Here is a 25,252-nt window from a genome sequence, read left to right as displayed (position 1 = left end):
AGTCCACTTGTCCTGGAGCGCGCAAGGCTCCACTGGCGCCATCACCCACACCATCTGCCCAGGTTGAAATTCCATCAGAGTGGTATGCTGGTCATACCACCTCTTCATCTCATCCTGGCTGGCTTCCAGGTTCGCCTGAGCGAGGGCCCGGAAGCGCTGTGTCTGGTTGCGGATGGCCAGCACATAGCTGAACACATCCTGAGGGGTTTTCCCCGGGGATTTCTCCCAACCCTCCTTCACCAGACTGAGAGGTCCTCTAACAGGGTGCCCGTACAAAAGCTCAAAGGGACTGAACCCTAGAGACTTTTGTGGTACCTCCCTGTAGGCAAATAATAGGCATGGCAAAAAGACGTCCCACTTCCGTCTCATGGGCTCTGTCAGCCCCATGATCATGCCTTTCAGGGTCCGGTTGAACCTTTCAACCAACCCATTTCCTTGAGGGTGGTAAGGAGTGGTGAACTTATAAGTTACCCCACACTCCTCCCACAGAGACTTCATATACCTGGAGATGAAGTTGGTACCCCAGTCAGATACCACCTCTTTGGGGAAACCCACACGGGAAAAGATCCCCATCAACGCACGGCCCACCACCGGGGCTGTGGTTGTCCTGAGAGGGATAGCCTCCGGGTACCGGGTGGCATGATCCACCAGGACCAGGATGAACCTGTTGCCTAAGGCGGTCCTGGGGTCCAGTGGCCCCACAATATCTATTCCCACCCGCTCGAAAGGTGTGCTCACTACCGGAAAAGGCTGGAGAGGGCCTTTGCATTTTCCTCCAGCCTTGCCACTTGCCTGGCAAGTCTGGCATGATTTACAAAAGGAAGCGACGTCCGTCTTCATCCCGGGCCAGTAAAAGTGGGTGGCAAGCCTTTGTCGGGGCTTGTCCTGCCCGAGATGTCCTGCAAGCGGCACGTCGTGAGCCAGACCCAGTAGGAAGTCTCTGAACCCTGCGGGTACCACCAGGGTACGTGATCCACTGGGCTCAGCAAACCTAGGCTCACTGTACAACAAGTCATTCTCCCAGTAGAGAAAAAAGTTCTTCGGATCAGCACCTGCTGCCTGGTCTGCAGCCTGGTGCCGCAGACCTTCAAGAGTAGGGCATGTCTTCTGCGCACGGCAGAACTCCTCTCTGGAGGGACCACCCTCTTGCTGCCAATGGGTCAGCTCAGGTATGTCTCCCAGCTCAGCGACCTGTTCCCCTGTAGGCTCCAGGGCATCCCCCGTAGGTTCTGCTCCTTCCTGGACCGTGGGAACAGCGGGGGTGGACGCACCACGCCCCTTGCCCTTCCTCTTTCTGGCAGGGACCTGGGCCACTGTTTCAGGCTCCAGGTCTGCTTCACAACCCTGTCTGGCTGCCATGGACCAGGTGGTCACACAGACCCACTCAGCCAAACCCAAGATCTCCAAATCAGCCTGGCGTTCCACCTCCTTCCACGGGGAACTCTCCAGGTCATTCCCTAGCAGACAGTCTACTGGCATGGATGGACTCACAACAACTTTGAGAGGACCTGAGACCCCCCCCCACTCAAAGGGAACATGTGCTACCTTGCAAAGGCGCACAGAGTTGTCAGCTGACACTACTGGGTGAAGTACGTCTGGAATGATCAGCTCCTCAGGGACCCACTGACACCTGACCGTAGTCACACTGGCTCCAGTGTCCCTGAGAGCCTCCACCCTCCTCCCATTGATGGTCACCCACTGCCTGTACTTCTTAGTGTTATCAGGGACAGGGGTTTCCTGGACCATCTCTGTGTCTCCTAAAGAGACAAGGGACATAACTGCTAAACCCTCCAAATCACTAGAAATTAAATCCCCCCCAAAAGCTACACTAGCTATACCCAGTGTTGGAGCACCAGTGGGTGCCTGGGATTTCTTGGGACACACAGGAGACTTGTGACCCAATTCCTGACAGTGATAACACTTAATGGGACCCTTGTTATCCGACCTGCCCTTAGGGGGCCAGGTTGGTTTGGGTTTTGACTTGGGGGGCTGGGACTGGTTACCCTGGGAACTATTTTGGGGCCCTTGTGAGAACTCCTTTTGGTTACCCTTGTCCCCCCCACTCTTCTGCTGGGGACCCTGCCCACCTTTGGCAATGGTACCCACAATTCCTCTGTGGACCCTGGTACTGGTCCAGCGGTCCGCCTCCTTAGCAAGCTCAATGGGGTCCGTCAACTTGCTATCTAAAAGATGCTGGCGCAGCTCTGGAACACATAGACTACTCAAGTGCTCCCAACTAATTAAATGTAACAACCCCTTATAATCAGTTACCTTGCTGCCCTTCATCCAACCTTCCAGTGCCCGCGAGTACAGATTCACACACTCCATCCAAGTCTCAGACTCTTTCTTCTTGGAATTTCTAAACTGCAGTCTATACTGCTCTGGAGTAAGTCCATACCTGAGACATAGGGCCTCCTTCATATTGGGATAGGTCATGGCACCTGCTAATTCTAAGGGCTCTAGAGCACTCCTCCCAGAAGCCTCAAAATGTTTCCACAGGCCCGCCCCCCAATGCTGTTCAGGCACACCATTCATTCTTAATGCTATCTCATACGATGTAAACCAGGCATAGATATCTTCACTCCTATTGTAATTCTGTACTAAATCTTTGGGGATATATACTTTACCCCCCTGCACTGGCTGTGCGCTGCCACCATTTGAACCGAACTCCACCTGCTTGGCCTTGATGTCCAGTTCTCTCATGCTCACTTCATGAGCCAGAAGCAATTTCTTCTCCTCCAAGGCACGGGCATTCTTGCTCTCCTCCGCCGCCTTGTCTACTTCTGATTGCTTCATCTTCATTTTCATAATTTCCAATTCATGGTTTCTCACCCTTTGATTCTCCTCCAACTCCTCTGGAGTGAGCCCCCTACTGGAATGGGAGCTGCCAGCCCTTGAGACTGGTCTGCCCACAGGCAGATCTTGGGGAACAAAACCATCCTCTACATTTGCATCACTTTCCTCTTGGGCCTCCCACCAGGCCTTCAGGACTCTTTGTAGCACATCCTTTCTAGCTCCGTTTTTAAAAGAGCAACCACGGTATTTGCAGAATTGCTTGAGATCTTCAACTTTGTATGAATATAAATCCGCAATGGAAAACTCCAATTCTGCCCTCTCACTTGTTGCCACCTGAGACATGATGCTTTTGAAGAGTTACTCAAAAATAGAATCAAAAATAATACAGTATGTGGTTGTCTATTGGTCTGCACTCCTAGTGATGTACACCAATTACTGTGGGCCAAGTACAAATACAAGTTCAATCCTCACCGCTGACCACCAATGTTAGATCTGGGGGTCTCTAGTTGGCAGGGTAGGTACCACTGTCCAAGTAGGGACCCTTGCTTCTAGTCAGGGAAAGGGGGATACACTGTTAAGATAACCCCTGCTCACCCTCTAGGTAGCTTGGCCTGAGCAGTCTAGGCTATCAAAGGCAATGTGTAAAGTATTTGTACCAACACTCACAGTAACACAGTGAAAACACCACAGATTTACTCCACACCAGTTTTAGAAAAATAAGGTATCTTTACTAAAAACTTCACAAGACCAAATACTACAGAAAAACCAACATACAATTAAAAAGGTTACTTTAAAGATAGTTCAAGAGTTTGCAGAAAGTACTCCAGGATGTAAAAGTCAGTGTCCTGCACAATGCGACACTCAATGCACAAAATGCGACACTCTCGTGCCCAACAGTACCTGTAGTTGCGATAAGGTTCCCAAAAGCTATAACAAGGAAGATGGCAAAGGCGATGCGATACTCCTGAGATCTTGGGGAGGCTTTGCAGCAGCCCTGCTTCACGCAGCAGAGGTGGATGCGCCGGCTCCGATCTGTAGGGGGAGGATGCGATGACTTTGGCTTTCGTTGCGTAGGTTTCTTAGGGGGAAGCGTCACGCACAGGTACGATGCGATGATCTTCGGTGCGGCGCGGTGCGCGGCGCAGCGCGGACTTCAGGCGCCGCAACCCTCGATGCGTCACGGGACGGGACTCTGCATCGACACACGCAGCGACTGGATACTTTCACGCACCGGCAGTGGTGCGGCTCGCAAACTGGTTCTGCGACGACCCTCGCAGCGTCAGGAATCTTCTCGCACCGGAACGATGCTCGACGCACTCGGCGATGCGGGGACTCCGGGTGCTGCGATGACGCCGCGATGAAATTCTCCTCGCACTCTCGTTCTTGCGACACGCAATCGGATGATGCGTTGGGTACCAGTTACTCTTTTTCACGCTTCTGCTTCCCAGCTCCCAAAACACAGCAAAACGACCTCCTGAGGCCCCAAGACTGGGCAAGCACTCCAAGGCAGGTCAGAACTCTCTCAGCAGAGTTCCAGGGGAGCTGGTGGTGAAGTCCTTTTGTTCCTGGGACTTCTTAACAGGGAGCCAGCTCTTCTCAGGCCCTTGGAGATCAGAATCAAAAGAAGGGGACACAGCAAAGTCCTTCCCCTCTCCTTGGCAGCAAAGCAAAACAGCAAGCAGGCAGTCTTCTCCTCTTCAGTCCTTTTCAGCTTTCTCCTTGGCAGAGGTTTCTTCTTAGTTCCAAAGTGATCTAAAGTTTTAGGTGTCTGGGGTCCTCTTCTTATACCCCTCCAAGTCTTTGTCTCTCTTTGTTCCAGTGGGGGGATTCCCCTGCTCAAACCGGTTCCTGGGTGTGCTCTGCTCTGGAGCACCTGGTTCCTTTCAGAGTGAGGGGCAGGGTCGTTAGACGCTCAGCAGGAGGTGGAGCCTTCTTTGTGCCAGCAGAGGCAGAGTCCTCAGCCTGGCCAGCAGGGGGTGGAGCCAGCTTTGTGTTTGGCAGGGACAGCCCTATTCAAACCCAGGGACTACTCCTCCCACCCATCTAAAGCAGATCTCCCTATTCACCCTGCTGCTGACTCATCCAGGCTCCTGGAGCCACCTGGCCCATCACATGACACCCTTCAGCCAACCAGCACACAGGCACACAGGAAGGTTAAACAGGAGAATAGCTACTTTCTAAAAAGTGCTATTCTCACACAGTGAATTTAAAAACCATCTTGCTAAAAAGATGTATAATTAAATTCTGAACACAGAGATACCAAACTTGGATTTTCTATCTTGCCCTTATGGGAAGATAGGCATGTAAACAGCCTTCCCCATTCTATCCTATGGGCAAGATAGCCTCTCAGCAGTGAAAAACGAAAATGGCTGTAATTCACTACCAGGGCATGTTACACACCTCAGTACATGCCCTACCTTTCAGATACACTGCACCCAGCCCAGGGGGGTACCTAGGGCCACCATAGGGATGCCTTACAAGTACAGAAAGGGAAGGATAAGGCCTGGTCAGTGGGTGCACTGGCCAGGTCGACATGGCAGTCCTGGACTGCACATAGGCACTGCAAGCAGGCCTAAGACATCATTTTAGCGCTACTCCTGTGGGTGGCACAATCAGTGCTGCAGCCCACTAGTAGCATTTGAATCACCAGCCCTGGCACACGCAGTGCACTTTACTAGGGGCTAACAGGTGAAACAAATATACCAATCATGGATAACCAATCAATACAACAATTCACAAAGGGAGCACTTGCACTTTGACACTGATCAGCAGTGGCAAAGTGCCCAAAGCATCTAAACCAGCAAAATCGAAATCCAGCATAGCATCAAAAATACAGGAGGTAGAGGCAAAAAGTCAGCGGTAACCACGCCAAAGATGCCAGGTCTAACAGCTTTCCTGCAGAATTATTTCCAAAATTCTCCTACATTCTGAGCCCACACATATATGTGCCATCTACAGGGAAGTGGCTGGTCTTCGATTCTTGCCCCATGATGTGCAGGGGACCACTATTGTGGTGCTCCCTTAGCCTATGAAACTTGAGAATCTGAGCTCCTTATACCAACCGATCTCTCTCATTAATGAAGAGGCACAGATTTTTGGCAAGATTTTCACAAATCGCTTAGTGAAGGTTACAACATAATTGGTCCATCGAGACCAGAATGGCTTTATGCTAGGCAGGACCCTAAACACTGCATCCGATGACTACACATAATACTACTGGATGCCCTCATGCCCTATTAATGCTCGAGTTTGAAAAGGCATTCAACTCCATGGGGCGGCCCTTTCTTTTTCAAGTCCTGAGCTATATGAATATTGGGCCGAAGTTCATCTCCTACGCCCCATGGTTGGGTTTAGGCATAAGTGGATACCTCTCATATCTGTTCCTCATAGAACGAGGGACTAGGCATGGATGGCCCCCTGTACCCCCTCCTCTTTGCACTGGTGACCCTAGCTACATGGATATGTGGAGACGCACCATAAGACTGAGTGTCTGTCTATGAAGATGACATGATCATATTTGCCCAGGCACCTCACTTGGAGGGCCCTCGTCTCTCCCAGATATTGTTAGATGAGGAGGCCTCTGGCCTAAGGGTCAACTGGAATAAATCAGCTTTGATACCTTTGGTGGGCAAGAGTGAAGTGGTGCCATGACAGCCACAACTTCCTGGTTTCAAATATCTGTGGATCTTTCTGGCACTAGATCCGCAGTTGACACGGTTGCTCAACATCCCCCCTCTAACAACCAAAACCACTCAATATCTTAGAAAGTGGCAGAATATCCCACTGCCAATTATAGGGAAGATCACATTGATTAAAATGATATAAACACTTAACTTCTATATATGGTTAAGAACTTTCCACAGCACATCCCAAGACCATTTATCGGCACTCTTAACACACACTTCTATACTATTCTGTGGAGAGGCAGAACACTGAGAACATCCATGGCCAAATTCAGACAACTCACATACTATGGCACACTGCACATGGTCGACATGCAACGTTTTTACTGGGTGGCCCAATTGGCTGCTGTTAATGACTGGATATTCGGAGATAGGGAGGACCCAACATACAGATTAGAACTCAGCATCTTCCATCATAAATGCCTCGACACCAACTCTATCACACCAAAACCCCCTCACACTTTCCTAAGGTGACAATCACAGCAATGACTGTTTGGCATTCAGCTCTGAGGGAAAATAAATGGCACTGCAAGTTGACACAAGAGACTGCCTCTATCGTTGGCTGACTGGCTCCCCAATAGTGCTAGAGCATTTGAATATAAAAAATGGGATGTGATCGGAGTCTCTGAACTGGTGGATGTCTGGAGGAGTGACCACATGAGGACCTTTGAGGAATTACAAATGGACTTTCAAATGAATAAATCTAACTTAGTCACAAGTTGGACTCCCCCTTAGACAACGACCACAGCAGCTCACAGATGATAGCCATCTAGAGGCTAGGCTGACAATGGACAACCTAGGGACAAAACATATTACACAACTGTATCATACTTTATTAGCTCACACCCTTTTCCAAATGTTATCTCTGAGGGAAGAATGGAACGCTGATCTAGGTTCCCTGGACGAAGACAACTGCAGAGAAGCCAAAGTGGCACCCTGTATCCACATTATATCAGCCCGACTTGGGCTGGTTCAGCCTCTTCATCCCCTGAGAATATACCCTACCCCAGAGTGGCAGCATAAAATTAAACCATTCCTCTCCCTTCTTTGCACCAGATGCCGAACCTTGTGGGGAACCCTTTTTCATATGATCTGCGATTGCCAAGTTATCCCGCCCTATTGGAAGCGGATCCATGGGGAAATGTTGTGAATATTAGGCCACTCCACTGATATGATATGTCACCTTAATTTATCATCCCGGGTATAATGGGTGATGTGGATGGTTCACTGGACCAACATACTTTTGTTGACTTAGGATATTTAGTGGTCAAGCATGACATAGCAAAGCCTTGGAGGGACCCATGTCCCCCCACGCTGAAGGAATGGCATTTTTGCATGGATTGTTGCTATACCCTCAAATAAAGGGTGTGTAAGGCTAGAGGATGCCTGAATAAACACAACAGGGTATGGGTACCGTGAATGGGCTCTGGGTTATAAGCACTGGCACTCACCATGCTTATCACATGGCTGAATATAACTTAAATGCTGGACTCCTCGCCTCCTACCTGTCACATGGATGTGTTGACAGCTTGCATACTGTGACCCGGCACACTGCCCATAATGAAAATGTTTGGAAAAATAAAAGAAATGCACCTAGCCATGCCTTTCGCAAACAACTCCGGGTGCAGAACAAGGATAATATTTAATTTAAAGATTGCTATGACTTTAGTATATAAATATTTCAGAAGAATATTACCTGGTAGATCATGTGGGAAATAGCATATTTGTACATGCTATTGTCATGGGGATTTGTGTCACATTAAAAACCTTTCTATAAAGATTACCCTCTCCCTTTCTTCCTTATGAATGTCTACCGGTTTAGTCCCTGTCGATCCTCATGAGTGTTGGCATTGAGGCACTCTCCCTTTATCCTTTCGGCACAATTTGGTTTCTGAACAACTTTGCTATATGTCAGCTAATTTCTCAGCTTCTTTTCTATGTCCCTGTATCCTCTCTTACTTGTTTGGAAATATCTTGTATTTCCTGAGCATTTTATCTGGCCAACTTGAGCCTACTAGCTATGTAATCGTGTTCTGCCTTGGAGCTTCCTAAATCTGAAAATTTGAGCTACTCAGATCAGTGCTTCATTTGTGAAACATTAAGTGCCAGTACCCTACTCAGAAAGCCACTGGAGTGTGCACCACCCATTGCCCCTGTCAGCAATGCCAATGACTGTACCAACATTATACCTAACCATTGCACTCCTACAAATGTGACAATTCAGACTATTTCAGCCCACACAAAGCTATAATAATGGTGTGAGTGGGCGGTATTATTCATTTGTTGTACTAAACTCAAAAATAAGCAGACAGCGCCACCATGTGGTGGACTGTCACTAGAGCTAGTGTTAATAATTAAGTGCTGGTGCTGAGCACCTGAAACCACCGGCTCAAATTAAGCACTGACTCAGATTGACATGTGAGGAAGGCCTATTTTTCATTTCTCACCATCTTCTGACACCCATCCAGAAGATTACCAGTAACACCAAGAGATAAAAGAAGAGCCAGAGATACCTCTCGACAGTGAAGGCAACTCCTGGTCCAGTTTCCAATCCATACATTTTATTTGATAACCCAATACATCTCCCTATTGCTGTTAATGGACAGAATACTTTATGGACTTTGTAGCACATTAAACATTATTTAAATGATGCAGCAATTTTGTTTTTCTCTGGCCTCTTTCTAAAACTACATTTTCTATGCATTTGTTTGCATGACCCGCTTTTAGCTAGCACTCAAGTTGTTTCTTTGCATATTCTGTGAAAGGCTTGACCAGCATTAACAATTAGAAGTGGGCGAGCCAACAGTTCAACAGGGGGAGCCAAGCTAGAGCCAAGTAAAGGGCCTGGTTTGGTTCTAAGAGCCCGAACCCTAAAAATGTTTGCCCTGTAAACTGTGCAACAAACATCATGTAAAATTATGATAAAGTCTCTTCATAATTCATAGAAGTGTATTTTTTTAACATGTGGAGCGTGCCTCCTCAGTCCATCAGATTTTTATCATTTTTGATAAAATCTTAAAAACATTTGTTAAAAGGGATAGTTTTTAACCATCAACTTAGAAACAATCATGCCCCTCACATCTGACGACAATGTCACTGGTGAGCTAAAAGCCAAGTCTGTTGTCATATGGCCTTTATATGAAGTAACATTATAGTCTATGAAATCAAACACAAGAGGTTTACAGCGCACATCATTAACTGACCTATATGAAGGTGCTCTCATATTTGATAAAGAACACAAAGGAGCCTCGGGGCAATAAAATCTTCGACTAGAATCACACAGCTTAGACAAGCAGGGAAGCTAGGATTGATCCCAGGTGTTTTGGTTTCACATTGTGCAATTTAGTCATTAGATGGGTATCTCGTTCTGTGTCACATTGAAGGTTTTGTCTTTCATCCTTGGCACACGTTGGTGGTGAAGCCATATGAAAGCTCGGCTCGTTTTGTGTTCGAGTGTCCAAGAAGTCCACAAGCTGAGCCAGAGCCAGGCATATGGCTCAAGACCGGTTCCACCCTTCAGTGGCTCCCCAGCTGCATAAGCAATTCTGAACAACACTCCTCTTCCATCCCACTCAAGCACCCCTTAAATGAGGCAAGGCATCTCTGCCTCAGTGACCCTTTCACTTCTTTTAGTCATCTTCACTCTGTATCTTTTCAGGCTGCAAAAATCAATGACAAAAACACCCTATGGATACAGGCAACCTAAAGCAAAGGAATAAAAAATAAGATGCAAGATTAAGAAGCTTACCCTAAAAAAAAAACTTAAAAAACCAAGAATTAAGGCTAAAAGGATTGAGGTCAGGCAAAGGGTCATCTAATTCTGAAGATTCACTCTGCACCACGGCCAGAACAAAAGCTCTTGCCGTTGGGTGGGGATGGTAAATCCAACAGGCCCAACTCTGTCTTCAAAGGTTCAAGAACACGTCATCAAACAGAACCGAATTGACAATGGCTGATGAGCCCCCTTCTCTGTTGAAGTTCAGCTTTTTTAAAGATTGCACTGTGAATGGTGGTCGGCGTTCAGGAAAAACTTGGTATACTGTCAGTAACTTATTTGGAAACTCCTGTATGAAGCGTTAGATTTGTGAGCACTGAAAATGTACCCCATCTTCAAGGGTTCAAAGTGCCCACATCCCACAACCCTTATTTTTAATTTAATGATGTGCTGCTAAGATAGGTTCAAGGGCTTAAAACATGCATATTTTCAGGACCTATTTTCAAAAGCTATATTTCCTTCTTAAGTAGGACGGATGTGTAGCAGGTTGGGAGGACACTGTGACATGGCTTGCAGACAATGGATCACAGTTTTGTTCACGTGTGATGGAAGATTATTTGGTGAAGTGTGGTATTGAACACAAGAAAATTTCACTTTATCATGCAGAGTCTAATGGTGCCATTGAGAGGTTGAATAAAACACTGAAGGAAAGCATACAACTGGCGAGGCTTAACAGTTTAAACTGGAGGAATGAATTACAAAATCGCATTTCTGCTTACAGATTTTCACCTCACTCTTCAACTGGGAAGACACCTTTTGAATTATTCAAAGGAAGAGCTCCTAATACCATATTGTGTCCAGGGTGGATGTTTCTGGATAAAGGTCTTAAGGACAATGGTATTGGTGCTTGGAGGGACAAAGAACAAGCTCTTCAAGAAAAAAGGAAGTATCATTTTGATGCTCGAAAATCTTGTAAGGTTGTTAAGTTCAAGGTTGGTGATAAAGTGAAAGTCAAAACTCCTGTTGGCTGTCAAAACTGGTCCAAGTTTACGTCTGAAAAGACTGTGGTTAAATTGTTAAAAACTGCTGTCAAAACCAATGATGGTCGCATATGGAATCACAGTCGGTTGTTCATGTCAGGCCAAGCAGTGACAACATTTATGAGTCAGAGTCTTCTCATGGAGTCTCTTCTCGATTGGAATGTGAGCCTACTTGCAAGAGTGTTAGAATCTGCAAAAGCCCAAGTTATTTAAATGATTTCGTAAGAATTTAATTTTGCATTTGTTGTGCATTACTTATGGGTTTTTTTCTCTCTCTCTGTTTCTCTTTATTTGTGTACCTTGGGGGTGGATGGTCTATGTTTTACCTCTTGTTTTTTACCTTCTAGAAAATGTACATTTCTACGTAAGAAGGAAAGAAGTGTGTAAATGTATTTCAAATGTAAGAAGGAATAAGTGACATGGCTTGGCTCCACGCTCCATGTTCTAGGGTGGAACTGTGGCATTGTGGAATTCTAGGGTTGTCAGTTTGCCCTGCTTGAAGATGGTTGGGGTTGTTTAATAAAGGCTCTCTTGGACTTTACTTGAGTGTCTCCTTTTCACTTCGTTTCAGACACCACTCTTAGATGGCCACCCTATTAGCAAGACAGGTAAAGAACCTCTGAAAGATGTCAGCCATCTTCTGCTGCAGTTTTGTAAGAGTTAGCTAAAACTCATCTCAATTTTTGCATCCAAGAGACTCTCATTCGTAGTCTTACATAGTTTGTCCGAACTCTTCGCGCAGTCAGGGAACTCTTACTTGTACAGGGTATAGAAGGTTCTGTCTTGCTCTCAACAAAGTCCATAATACACTACACCCCCTGCCGCAATCAGCATCCATTGGTCAGTGCTGCACATCTCTTTTCTCCCTATGCCGTGCATAGCCACTTTAGGAATGCCGCACTTGAACTCCCTGCCCCAACTGGCCGAATGTGCTGGGCACACTTGCAAGGTTGCATATGATAACCATACCTCTTTGCTACCACCACAGAGCAGTCATAAACGTGACTGCATTGCAACTCCAGACCGCTGGTTGGTTTCGTGAATAGCGGCCAACAGCAAGTTGAACTGCAACGAATTCCGAAATCAAATTTTTTGTCCCATTGCTTGCTTTGTGTGTTAGTTGTAAGGGGTTATTTTTCCATATACTTCTTTAATAAACTCCATTAATTTTCTGTCACTCCTTCCCGTACCTTCAGAGAAGCTTGCCTCAACCTGGCTCTCTTGTGTTCTTTGTGCTCTTGTAGTCTAGAATATTTTTGCGGGCACCACTCCGGGACCATCTCTCCAGGAAGTGATTTAGAGTGGCTAGTGTTCAATTGCTGTGCTTCTGGGGCTGAGTATCCATCTTGTGCACACCAATAACAAAGGCACACAGCTACAATCCTTACTTTGCAGTGCTATATTACCAGCGACAGCGGCTTCCTCTTTTTCAGGACTTGTACAGCGTATTGTCCTTATCAGTCCCTGTCATTTTAGGGAGGTGCAAAGCAAATAAGATCAACGGTAGTGCATATTAATGCTTGGCATATTGAAAGTGATTGAGTAATAGGCCTGCACTGCCCCCCATGGGGCAAGTGATCATTACAGCTATTATTTAGGAATTGGTTTTCTTGCAATACTCAGTGATAACTCACAAAATAATTCTTTACATTTTGACTAGGGAACATTATATTGTTTTACAAATCTCTCATGAGCTGTATACATATCTGCAAAAAATATATTGAGGCATACTTTCCACTGTCTATGAAAACCGAATTAATCAGCAATTTTACCCAAGATGAGGGATACAGTTGTTGTCTGTGAATGAAACATGGCACTTCAAAGGGACTCAAAGGAATGGGGCTTTGGAATATTGACTGGTAAAAACTACGTACGCATTGCTATTCAATATATTTAGTGTTTTATTTGATATTTCTAACTAGCGCTGCTTCTTGAAACATGCCTGATAATGTAAAAAGCCTTAGATAAGTAGAGTAGTGTGAAGATAAACGAGCCAGGGTAAGACTGAAACGCTTTCCTATGGTCCCTTTGGCCAGTCAGAGGGGCAGTCAAGAGGGCAATCTGGCGTGTACCTCAAGCTCTAAGGAGGCCTCCAATTTGTAATGTGTTGATTACTTTTGGATACAACTAGAGGATCCTATGGCAAAAGGCAACAAAAGATGGACGTGAAACAGGCTTCTCCCAATCTATGAGTTGGGCTGATCCCCACATGCTCATCCATGTCTATTATTTTTTTCCTATTTGCAGAATTTCACCCCAATCTAGTACAAAACAAAGAGCGGGGGGGGGGGGCCTTCTCGCTGGTGCAGACCAATTGAGCTCTTGCAGTCAGTGAGTTTTTATATTCCATATTTTTAAACTTCCTACATCTCATTTAAAGATAGAAGTACATTGGTAATTACCTTAAATAATTAAATTGATAATTACCTGCAACTATTAGAGATTGTTCTGGCTTAATGGAAATCTTAATTGTGTCCACATTTAAAGAGAAAGTTCCATCGCTTGCTGCCTGGCCTTTCATAAGCTATGAGAACAGGCTACCAAAATCAAGGCCGAAACTGTTCTAGGGTTACTCGTGTTCACTTCCGGAGGGGGCCTCGCAGTTCGGGATGGACTGTCTCCATGAGGAGCAGGGTCAGTACTGACTTGCACAAGACAGGCCTCTGTCTAGAGGGGCACATTGGCAATAAACTATAGGTTGGCATGATACCCAGAGCTATTGCCAGTGTCGAGATTATTTATAAGCCTTCCTCCCTTCGTATTTTGTGTATTTGACCCCACCAAAATCTTCCATTAACCAGTGCTTAATTTGTAAAAAAACAAAAGTGCCCGGCCTCTTGTCAGGAGACCATGGCAGCATGCACCACACATTGCTCCTGCCCTGCTACCAATGACAGTAACAACACAACTACTGACCCTCACACTCCTACAAGTGTGACAATTCGGACTATTTCAGGCCCCCAAACCTATAAGAATGGCTTGAGAGAGATGTAATAGTCATTTTTAATTTATCCTCAGAATTTTGCGGTTCCCTGCCACACTTGGTGTCTTTCTACCTACCTGGTCCCGGTGCTGCTGCTGTTGTTGACCATCTACGCAGCCCTCCTGCCGCCGCCGCATTTCCATCACATCGCGGCCGCAGAGCGTAGGAGGGACTACAGCCCCCAGGAGCCTTAGCGGCGGAAGTCCGCTTTCGTCACTTTCGCGCACGGAGGCGCTTAAATTCGAACTCAGCCCCGGCAGAGCGGGCGTCCTCAGAATTTTGCGGTTCCCTGCCACACTTGGTGTCTTTCTACCTACCTGGTCCCGGTGCTGCTGCTGTTGTTGACCATCTACGCAGCCCTCCTGCCGCCGCCGCATTTCCATCACATCGCGGCCGCAGAGCGTAGGAGGGACTACAGCCCCCAGGAGCCTTAGCGGCAGAAGTCCGCTTTCGTCACTTTCGCGCACGGAGGCGCTTAAATTCGAACTCAGCCCCCGCGTCGCGGGACGCGCGCCGGCAGCGCCGGGCTAAGCCCGGGCAAAGGGCGGGCCGTCTGTGGCCGTCCGGGGCAGACCGTGGCTGGGCTGGGCCACCCCCCTTGATTTGCTTCACAGGTATTTAGCTACTCTCTCAATCTAAGGGTTTAAGTGTATATACTGAGCGTATGTTGATTGTGAATAATGGGGAAAACTACACGGATGGCCACTCGCTCATCTGTCAAAACTAAAGCCCCAACCAAGACCCCTCTTCCAAGTCTAACAGCAATAGACAGGATGTTGCAAAAAACAATTGGGGTAGTCGCCAATGCGATTGAGAGCACTGAGAGGCGGCTATCACTACCTCCTAGCCTATGTTTGCTAGCGCAACAGCAACAGGACACAGAGGATCACTCTAATGCTATGCTGAGTATGCAATTATCACAAGAATCTATATTAATGGCCTCTTATGCGGATTTCCCGGTCAAGGACTCGAACTGTGTTGTAATCTCGCAAAGTACACCTCCTGATGATTTTATGAATCGAGAAAATAGGTTGTCTTTAACTCCTAGATTAAGTGAGGGACAATCTAATACAAACGATGTGTCTGACCATAGGGAGGAGATAATTGTCTGTGAAAATGAAGATATAAACACTGTGGGTTCGACAACTGGTGCAACCTCCCTGCAGGAGATACAGGAGAGTAGACCAAAAACAAAAGTGGCGCAGACTGTGCGCAAGAAAGGGAAACCAAAAGGGAAAAATAAGAAAATTGTTTTACCCCCCCGCCAAGAGAACGGAGTCAAAAGAAAGTCATTAAATAGTATTGAAGATAACTCCACCCTACAAGAAGCCATTACATTGAGTGATTTGGTAGACTTCATGATAAAAATAGAGCAGGTAATGAAGTCCTTGATATTGCCAGTGGTAGGAAGATTAAAGACCCTTTTTGATAAAATTGAGTGTTTAGAAAAGCAAGGGGCAGGTACTCTAGAAACTTTGGAACATTTTAGTGCATTAATTAAATCTAAAGTTGCATTAAGTATTACTAATACAGACGATGTTGTTATTAATGTACCGCACACACTAGCACCTGCGACTTTACCTGAAAGGAGCAATAAGGATGATGTACCCCTTATTCTACCTACGGGGACAAATATGCCGAATAAAATAGATACTGGTGGAAAAAGAATTGAAAAAGAGAAAGGTAAGGGATGTGATGAGAAGGAGGGAATGGCAGACCAAAAAGTCTATAAACAAAATGATAAGGATAAGAGAATACATATTGACCTCCCTCCACAGTCATTACCCTATACCGTAGTGCTAACCGGGGTACCAGAGTTGAGTAACGGAAAGGTAGAAAACTATCAGGAACTCAAGAATAAGGTAATTCATTGGCTGAATCATAATAGGCCATTGCCTGGACAAACTCGTGTAGAAATTCTAAATGTTAGGAGGGTACACTGGATTGGACAGAGGCATAAAGATATTCAAGGAGATTGTGTTATCGTAAACTTGAGGGACAGAAGAGCTGTGAGTTTTATCTGTCAATGGGAACCAAATTTTAATACTGGCAGAATTCATACTTTAGATCTAACCTACTTTTACCCGTTAATGGATTTAAGGAGAGATGATACCTGGCATTCTGGAGAATATAGGTTCAGACATAGAGGTAATGTTAGCCCAAATTTTAAAATTCCTTTAGCAAATAGATTTCAGATCCTGCAGGGGCTAGAAGATATTGACTGACTCAGGGGAGACAACAGACCCACTGATTTGAATATTCTCAAAAGTTATAAGACAAGGGACCAAGGGCCTCGGAATACCTCCGCCGAAATAGAGACAGCTAAGGTGGTCCCTATTAGTGATAGTTCACAACTTGAGGTATATTGTGGTGAGGAAATACCTCTTGATAGTAGTAATGATTTAGAGGATGATCAACCTAGTGGGGAGGTTTGGTCTCTTATGAGTTGGAATATCGCAGGACTGAGGTCCAAAGTGGGCAATGAAAACTGGGAAAAACTGGTAGGCAATTTTGATGTAATTAGCCTCCAGGAAACATGGACAACTGAACCTATACACATTAATGGATTTAAAACATTCTTTTCCCCAGCGGTCAGCTCAGCTTATGGTAGGGCTAAAGGAGGTTTGTGCACGTATGTTTCGAACTTGTTAGCAGGAGTTAAAACTGAGTTAGTTTTTAATAATGTATATTATCATATCATAAGGATCACAGTTAACAAGGGGTTTTCCATAATTTTGATTAATTTTTATGATAACATCCAACGAGAAGACCTAATGGATGTTTTTAGATTATTAGGTAGTAACATCACCTCAGCAACTGGGCGGAGGACAGAGGATACCTGTATTATTTGGGTAGGAGACTTTAACTGCCAAATATGCAGGAGTGGTGAGAATGGGCTATGTGGGATAAAATTAGATAGAGACATTGGCTCTAGTCATTTTGAACATACTGGACGAGGGGATTGTTTAAATGAATTAATATTTGAAAATGACCTGGACTTTGTAAATAAGCTGATTAGCCCGGAAATCCCCTTTTTACCAACGTTTAATGGCAGAGGGGCAAATACAACTATTGATTATGCTTTGATGACTTCTAGACATAGGGATATGATCCAGAACTATAGAATCCTGGACTGCCCACTTAGTGATTATTTCCCTTTAAGCTTTAAAATAACCATGGGACTTAAGAAATGTCGTGGTAGGACCAAATCTAAAGTGATAATAGATAACATCGTTATGGCCCGTAAAAATGGCTATGCTCTGAAGTGGACAAAAATTTGCCCCATAGATTTCCAGGAGAAACTAATTAAAAGCATGTTGCTTCAATTTTATGTATGTACAGATGTAAATGCCAATGATTCTGATTTTATCAATAATTTTTCATTGATTATTGCCCAAACAAGGAAGTTATTGTGGGTTGGCACAAATGGAGGGAACACAAGGAAGAAGAGGTGGTTTGATTCCGAATGTACAAAGGCTTATAGAAGTCTAAAGCATGCTATACATGCTACAGAGAAGGATGCTGACTTAATCAGGAAGTGTAGGGGTGTCTATAAGCAGACCCTTAAAAATAGGAAAAATGCATTAAAGCAGGAAGCATGGGATGCTTTATGTGACGCCTCGTTAAGTAAAGATTCTGCCTCATTCTGGAGAGTTGTTAATGCCCCCTTTCTAAATTTCAGTGATACGGACCCACTAGATGTAGCAATCACCGAGAGTGAGTGGGCCGAATATTTTACTAAGTTGTATTCCATTGTACAGGTTCACAGGGTTAGTATTAATGATGATAACCAATTGAGAGATCGTGCACAGAGGAGTATTCAACTTGAACCTGAAATAACAATAACAGAGGTGCAGAAATGTATTGATGCAAGTTTGGCGGGAAAAGCACCTGGCCCTGATGGAGTCCCTGTTGACCTATTTAAAAATAATAAGGAACTCTGGGCACCAATCCTTACACGTTTGTTTAATGCCACTCTGAAAAAAGGCCTCCTCCCATCGTGGTGTGAATCCCTGATAGTCCCAATTTTTAAAAAAGGCGACCGTGAAAACTGCAAGTGTTATCGCCCAATATCACTCCTGGATTCTACTATTAAAATTCTAGGAAGGGTAATCTTAGATAGATTACATATATGGGCTAATGAAGCTAATATTTTAAGTGACCTGCAGTATGGCTTTAGGAAAGGTCTTGGTACTATTGAACAGTGTTTGAATTTGCATATTTTAATTGAAAAATACACCAAAGTGAAAGAGGGACGAATGTTTTTAACTTTTGTGGATCTTACCTCAGCATTCGACTCAGTAACACACTGCAAACTTTGGTTAGTAATGGACAAACTGGGTGTGGATAAGCAGATTATTGACTTCCTGAGAGATTTATATGCAGGAGCATCGGCCCGAGTAAGATATGGGAAAAATGGTGAATGCACTAGATCTTTTGCAATCAGAAGGGGTGTGAGACAGGGCTGTGTCCTGGCGCCGTTTCTTTTTACACTTTATATTAACAACGTGGAAAAGACACTGATAACAGAGTGTAGGGATGTACCAATGGTAGGAAATAGATCAATCCCGATTCTGTTATATGCAGATGACGCGGTACTGATGGCTAGAACACCGCAGGCCATGCAAAGAGTAGTTACTTCCTTTTCGGATTTTATGAACCAGCTTGATTTAAGCATAAATTGTTCTAAGACATTCACCATGCACTGTGGGTCGGGTGCACAGAGGAGGAAAAAAGCAATTTATATTGGAACTACCCCAGTAGAGGACACCTTAACATTTCCCTATCTAGGGGTCTTAATTGATAGCTCTGGGCTATGGAACAATACAATTAAGACAAGGAAACTGCTGTACTGTAAATCTATCATGGCTTTAAAAAATTTTAGTCGGAAAATAGGGAGGAAACCAATTAAGGAAATATTGACTGTTTACAAAGCAACTTGTGTAGCTATCGTCACTTATGGGGCAGGCCTATGGGGATTAAGGGTGGGCGTAGTGGGCGTAGTGGGGCTACGTGAAGCAGCACGTAGTGTGCCCAAATCTACGCACACTACGCGCTTCGCGTAGCCCCACTACGTGCCACCCACCTCCCGCCCGCCCTTCTTTTAAATAATATAAGCAATGAAAAATAAATTAAAGTAAGTCGACTTACCCGTAAGCGCGGCGTCTCCGGGGCTCCCTCTTTCTGTTTCTAATTTCTTCTGGCAAATGCGCATGCGCGGACGCCCGCGCATGCGCATTTCTCGCGAGAAATGTGCATGCGCGGGTGTCCGCGCATGCGCATTTGCCAGAAGAAATTAGAAACAGAAAGAGGGAGCCCCGGAGACGCCGCGCTTACGGGTAAGTCGACTTACTTTAATTTATTTTTCAATGCTTATATTATTAAAAGGAGGGCAGGCGGGAGGTGGGTGGCGGGTGGCAAGCAGCTACGCTTCGCCCTCGGCGTGTGCATAGCGCTGCCCTGCTTCGCCTACTTCGGAAAGTGCGAAGCAGGCAGCGCTACGTACACTACGTGGGCGAAGCGTAGTGCTACGCCCGGGGTTAATGGGGATATGCAAACGTCAGCATATTACAAGTTGTCGAAAACAATTTTATGAAATATCTCCTAGGCGTCCCACAGAGTGTTTCAACATATGCTTGCCATATAGAACTAGGGGAACCATACTTAGAAGATACAATAAAAACTGCACCAGTACTATTATGGCATAGAATATGGACCGCAGATGAATCTGGTTTAAACCGAAAGATTATGGAAAATGCAATGGGCCTAGAGAAGTGTGGGAAAATTAGATGGCTGAATTACATTAATAATTTTCTTATGCTATTAGGGCTAGGGGATTATTATACTGACCCGCCCTCTCTTTGTAATATTTCTAGGAAATGTCTAAAAGATAGATGCATGACCTATTTGCAAGAGACCAGAGCTAGAACAGAGTTTAAGAAATCTACGGTAGTAGCTCACGAGCAAATTGTAATTTGCAATAGTTTACAGCCATATTTAAAGTTACAAACGAGTGATTATGAAAGATTTTTATTGACACGTTTTAGATTTAATCTACTATTCAGATCACTCAGCTTTCCAGTTAAGAATAATTGGTCAAAAATTATGAGCAAATGTCCCTGCGATGATTTATCAGTACAATCAGATATGCATATACTTTTCTTTTGTAAATTTTATACCAGACCAAGACAAATGTTTGTTGTTCCTTTGCTAAAAATGATGGAAATTAATCGGTGTCGCCCTGCTTTTTTAGCTGTACAGAAACTTGATAATATTTTAACTGTCGTATTTATTTCCTCATTCCTTAAAAATGTTTTTAAATTACGGAAAACAATTGAGATCTGAACTTACTCAGTTTTTTTTTATTATATGTGGCACTATAATTGTAATTTTTATATATGTGTAATTTTGTCTTTGTACTTTTATGGTTATTTTGTACTAATAACCGAATAAAGATTAACTTGACTAATTTATATATTAAATAAATAATTACCTGTTGTAGTGATTAGCTCTAAATTGGCCGACAGCGCCCCCTGGTGGCAGACTCTCACAAGCGCCGGTGTTAACAATTAAGTGCCAGAGCCAGCACAGAAACCATTGGCTCACATTGAGCACTGCCATTAACCATCCTTGTGGTTTTTCAATTTAGCCCTTTAACTGCCCAATTCTGAGCTTTTGAGGTCAGACTAGGGAAACAGATGGAAGCTGTTTTCCCCTACCTAAGAATCGTTTACCAGCTTCTTTTCCCCTGCAAATTCCTCAAGGTAATACCTGGAAAACCTGTAGGGGCCTTTGTGATTTTAGTATTCATAGATGTGGTAGTTAAGGACCTGAAGGAAATGCTAAAAGTATTTTTTGTATGTCAGATTTCTTTTTCTACTCTTCTTTTTTAAGAGAGTGGAAGACTGAAAGTTCTTTGGCAGCCCCAACAGCCCTGCTCCAATCAAAAACAAGAACCATGGCCAGAGCAGTAGAGAAGTTACAAACATTCCCTCACTGCTTTTGGTGTTTCAATTGTGTACTAAAATAGTGGGATAATAACCAAGGAAATGCAACACAGAGCGGAATAATTCCTGCTTTTCGAGTCATGAATATTTCATTTCTATGGCAAATGGTTCATCAATATAGTTTAAATGTAATGTACATATGAGACCTCCATGGTATGGCAGTGATAGCTATGTCAAATGATATTGGTGTTATTAGTATTGTGGCATACAACCATAATTGCGACAAATTATTTTGACCTTGTTTGAACATACCAGAGGCACAAAAATAGACAACCTTTTTGTTAATCAGCATCTCACAGCAGGGTCAGATTGGTAACGCGGGCACTGTGGGCTGCTTTTCTGATCAGCCTGGGGGGGGGGGGGGATTTTGGGGGGTTCTGCGTTGATGATGCTGCCAGTGGCCCAGTGGGTGCCCGAGTGGCCTTTCTGGGGGTAGATGGGCATCCATTACCTCCCTTCTATCAAAGGTAGAGGTTTAACTCCCTTTCTCTCGCTAGGCCGGCTCATTAATATATGCATGTTGAGCGTGGGTAGGGGACCTGAGCAAAAGTGGGCTCACTTGTTTTCAGGTGTGTTTCACAAGCATAAACTAATCCGTGCATTTTTTATTACCCCCCTCCCCACCCCCCACCCTTTTTTTCATAAAATTTCGCCGGAGCAGTGTTTTGCGGAAATGCAATATGCAAATATGGGCCACATTGTTTTAGCGTGCCCGGGCCAATTTTTAATCCCAATCCAGCCCTGTCTCACAGGCGTGAATGTCCAAGCCTACAATGCACACATTTTGACCTGCATTCAAGTCTTTGTGGCAGAATGACCGTCTGGCAAATGCAACTACTAATATTGTTTTTTTCCCAGGAAATATTTCTGCCTTCTCAGCAAAGTCGACCAGAGAGCAACAGATGGGATGGGATGACCGCACAGTCAAGGACAGAGTGTGTTTAGGGGCACAGTGGATATGGCTACAGAGCCAGTCTCTGCAGACAAAACATCACAACAAACATAACGTCACTAAAGCTCAAAGAGGGTCATTTGTGCAAGATACTCAGTCCATCCCGGACCTCCCCCTTCGAGGACAAATGAGTCACTGCAATCCCTTCAAGTCGATCCGACGCGCTCTCTGTCAGAAGAAACCGCGGCGAAATAAATCCGCAATATAAAACTTGTACTTCGTGTTATTCAAAGAACTTCCTGTTGCCAAGTGCAACAAAACGGGAGCCAAAACTTTTGATCAGATATTTAATCTTCTGACCATGTAAAGGAGATTTTGTTTTCACGGGGCACTGGGCCAGTTTAATCTTCAAGAAGAAAGACTGCCAACAACGTCCTCTGTAAGAGGAAACCGGAAGCGCGTCACTAAGGGCAATAACACTGTAGGTGAGGTGTGTGGTCCACCTTAATTTAATCTCACCATGTACGGTTGTATGCTTTTTCCATGTCACTCATATTAATATGTTTGCAAATAGCGACCGAAATTTAGGACCCGACCATGATTGGAACTCAAATCCCTTTTTTGGCGCTAACTCCCGTTGGGACCTAAATGGAATTATAATAGGTGTGCAAATCACGGGTGTTTGCTCTCTCGATTTGCTTGTGGTGAAGCGTTATGCAAATTGGCGGAGCAAGTAGGCTCTGCTGCTGTTTGCACATGCTGGAATGGAGACCCATTGCTGCATAATCTGGTGCCAATTGCGTACCCGCTAATTTGTGATTTGCGGGTGTGCAATTTGCCCACGATTTTGGAGGAAGCTTTGTGTTTCCACCTTCAGTCCAGTCAAAGCGTTCATGACAGCTACAGGTATGGACATAGATCCAAGTCATGGTAGGCAAGTTTACATTTTTCATAGTGAGTCAACCACCTGATCAGGGGGCTTTATGTTTTTTGACTCTTTGAAGGCATTGAACAGGAAATCCGGAGACTGCGTAGACCACAGGGACTTCCTGTAGCCATGTGCATTGTAAAATAGGTCAAAGCAAGCTCATATTGAGTGCTAGAGCGGGATATTAATTTTCATTCCACAAAATGTTCCCACACTGCTAGTCGATGAGTAAGTATTATGTAACAAATTCATTCATTTATTTGTTTATTTATTTGGCGGAGAGACAGGATCATGACCTGTTCGGTCCATGTGGTTTGGTTGGTGTGCGCCTTTGTGTTATTTCCAAGCACCATTGCCCTTGTCCTACCTCTGTTATCGCTTTCACAGGCAGTGCATGGCATTCAAAGACACAGCCTTGCCAGAAGCGAAGAGGCAGCCTCAACAGACTGCAGCAGCAGGGAGAGTGCAATGATGACCGCAGAGGACTGCAGTCTCCTGGATGCAACAAAACCATGAGGTGGCTACAAGCCATTGGAAGGATCACGTGTCGGTTTGGCAGTGAGGATCACTCTGGTGTGGCCCACCAAAAAGTCTGATTTGCAGTGAGGACCACTCTGGTGTGGCCCAATAACAGGTCTGGTTTGTAGTGAGGATCACCCAGGTGTGGCCCAATCACAGGTCTGGTTTGTAGTGATGATCACTCATGTGTGGCCCAATCACAGTTCTGGTTTTCTAGTGAGGATTACTCTGGTGTGGCCCAATCACAGGTCTGGTTTGTAGTGAGGATCACTCTGGTGTGGTCCAATCACAGTTCTGGTTTGTAGTGAGGATCAATAATAGACACTACAAGACCTGGAGATATCAAGCACTATATCACAATACATGGGATTGGGAGAGGGGCAATATAAACAATTATTATACCCTCAGAAGTAGTTCATGTCATGAACTATCAATACCAACCCAAGTGCTTCCAAATTTAACATTTGAAACAACCCGTCATGTGCAGAACAATCCAACAAAAGCATAAGTCAGAAAAAATGTGTGAAGAATGAGAAAGCATCTCACGTGCGCAACACCAGAGGAGCTGCTGGCTGGTACTCGCCAGTGTGCTCACGAGTTTCTCATCATCGATGACTTTCTCATGAAAAGAGTGTAAAAGGAATTGTGTGAAAGAATTTATACACCAAGGGAGGTATATTAGGCAGCCCAAAAAACCAAAAGAAAAATTCTCGGAAAAAGAAAGACCCGTGTGGTCTTACAAATAAGATTAGGTGTGACCCACGTCTGTATTCTGACCCGTTTTATTCCACTCTGTGAGTCACCCCAAGGTTAAAAACACGGTCATGTTCAAAAACCACATTTATGAATGGCCAACATGTTTCATTGCCTACTTAACTTGGCGGCAAATTCATCAGGGCGTCAAGGGACTGCAATCACCTCCCTGGAATAAATCTGTTGACAAACAGAAATCGCTCGTGAAAGCCAAGGGCCCATATACCAGCTCTCACGGAGTCAGTATATTAAATGAGCACTGTCTGTTGCTCTATTGGTCCTAATGCCCACACACATCCGTTATTTTGTGGTGCTTAGACCGTCATCGTACGGTAGAAGAGCTCACTCGGTAACTCATTCCCGTAGTGAGGATCACCCAGGTGTGGCCCAATCACAGGTCTGGTTTGTAGTGAGGATTAATCTGGTGTGGCCCAATCACAGGTCTGGTTTGTATTGAGGATTACTATGGTGTGGCCCAATCACAGGTCTGGTTTGTAGTGAGGACCACTCTGGCGTGGCCCAATCCTCGCTCTCACAAACACGGGGCCAGCCCACCCAAAACCAATAAGTAATCATGGAAAGCCCTTCACAGCTTTACTGTCAGGCTGTTTCTGTTGTCTGTGACCTGCTCCTTGCTTCTTGCATTTTATTGCTTGGGTAATTACACTTATTGCTGACCTTGTCCTAGTTCTTGTCTTGTTCTCCTTCCTCTATTATGGGTGTTTTCTTGGTTACCGTTCTTCCTTAATAGGTAGCTCCCTCCTACCCATTCTATGTGGACCTGTCACTCCTGATCAAGTGAATATTATTCCTGGGAGGTTCCCTCTGGCTAAAACACTCTCCTGTACTCATAGCAGAATCCCACCATTTACAAGAGGGACTGCCCACCATCACTTCTCAGAAGTTGCTGTTGGGGATTCAGATTCTCAGCAGCAG

Source organism: Triturus cristatus, chromosome 5_1 (genome assembly GCF_964204655.1).
Source record: "Triturus cristatus chromosome 5_1, aTriCri1.1, whole genome shotgun sequence".
NCBI classification, from domain to species: domain Eukaryota; kingdom Metazoa; phylum Chordata; class Amphibia; order Caudata; family Salamandridae; genus Triturus; species Triturus cristatus.
Note: the sequence above shows the minus strand (reverse complement) of the source record.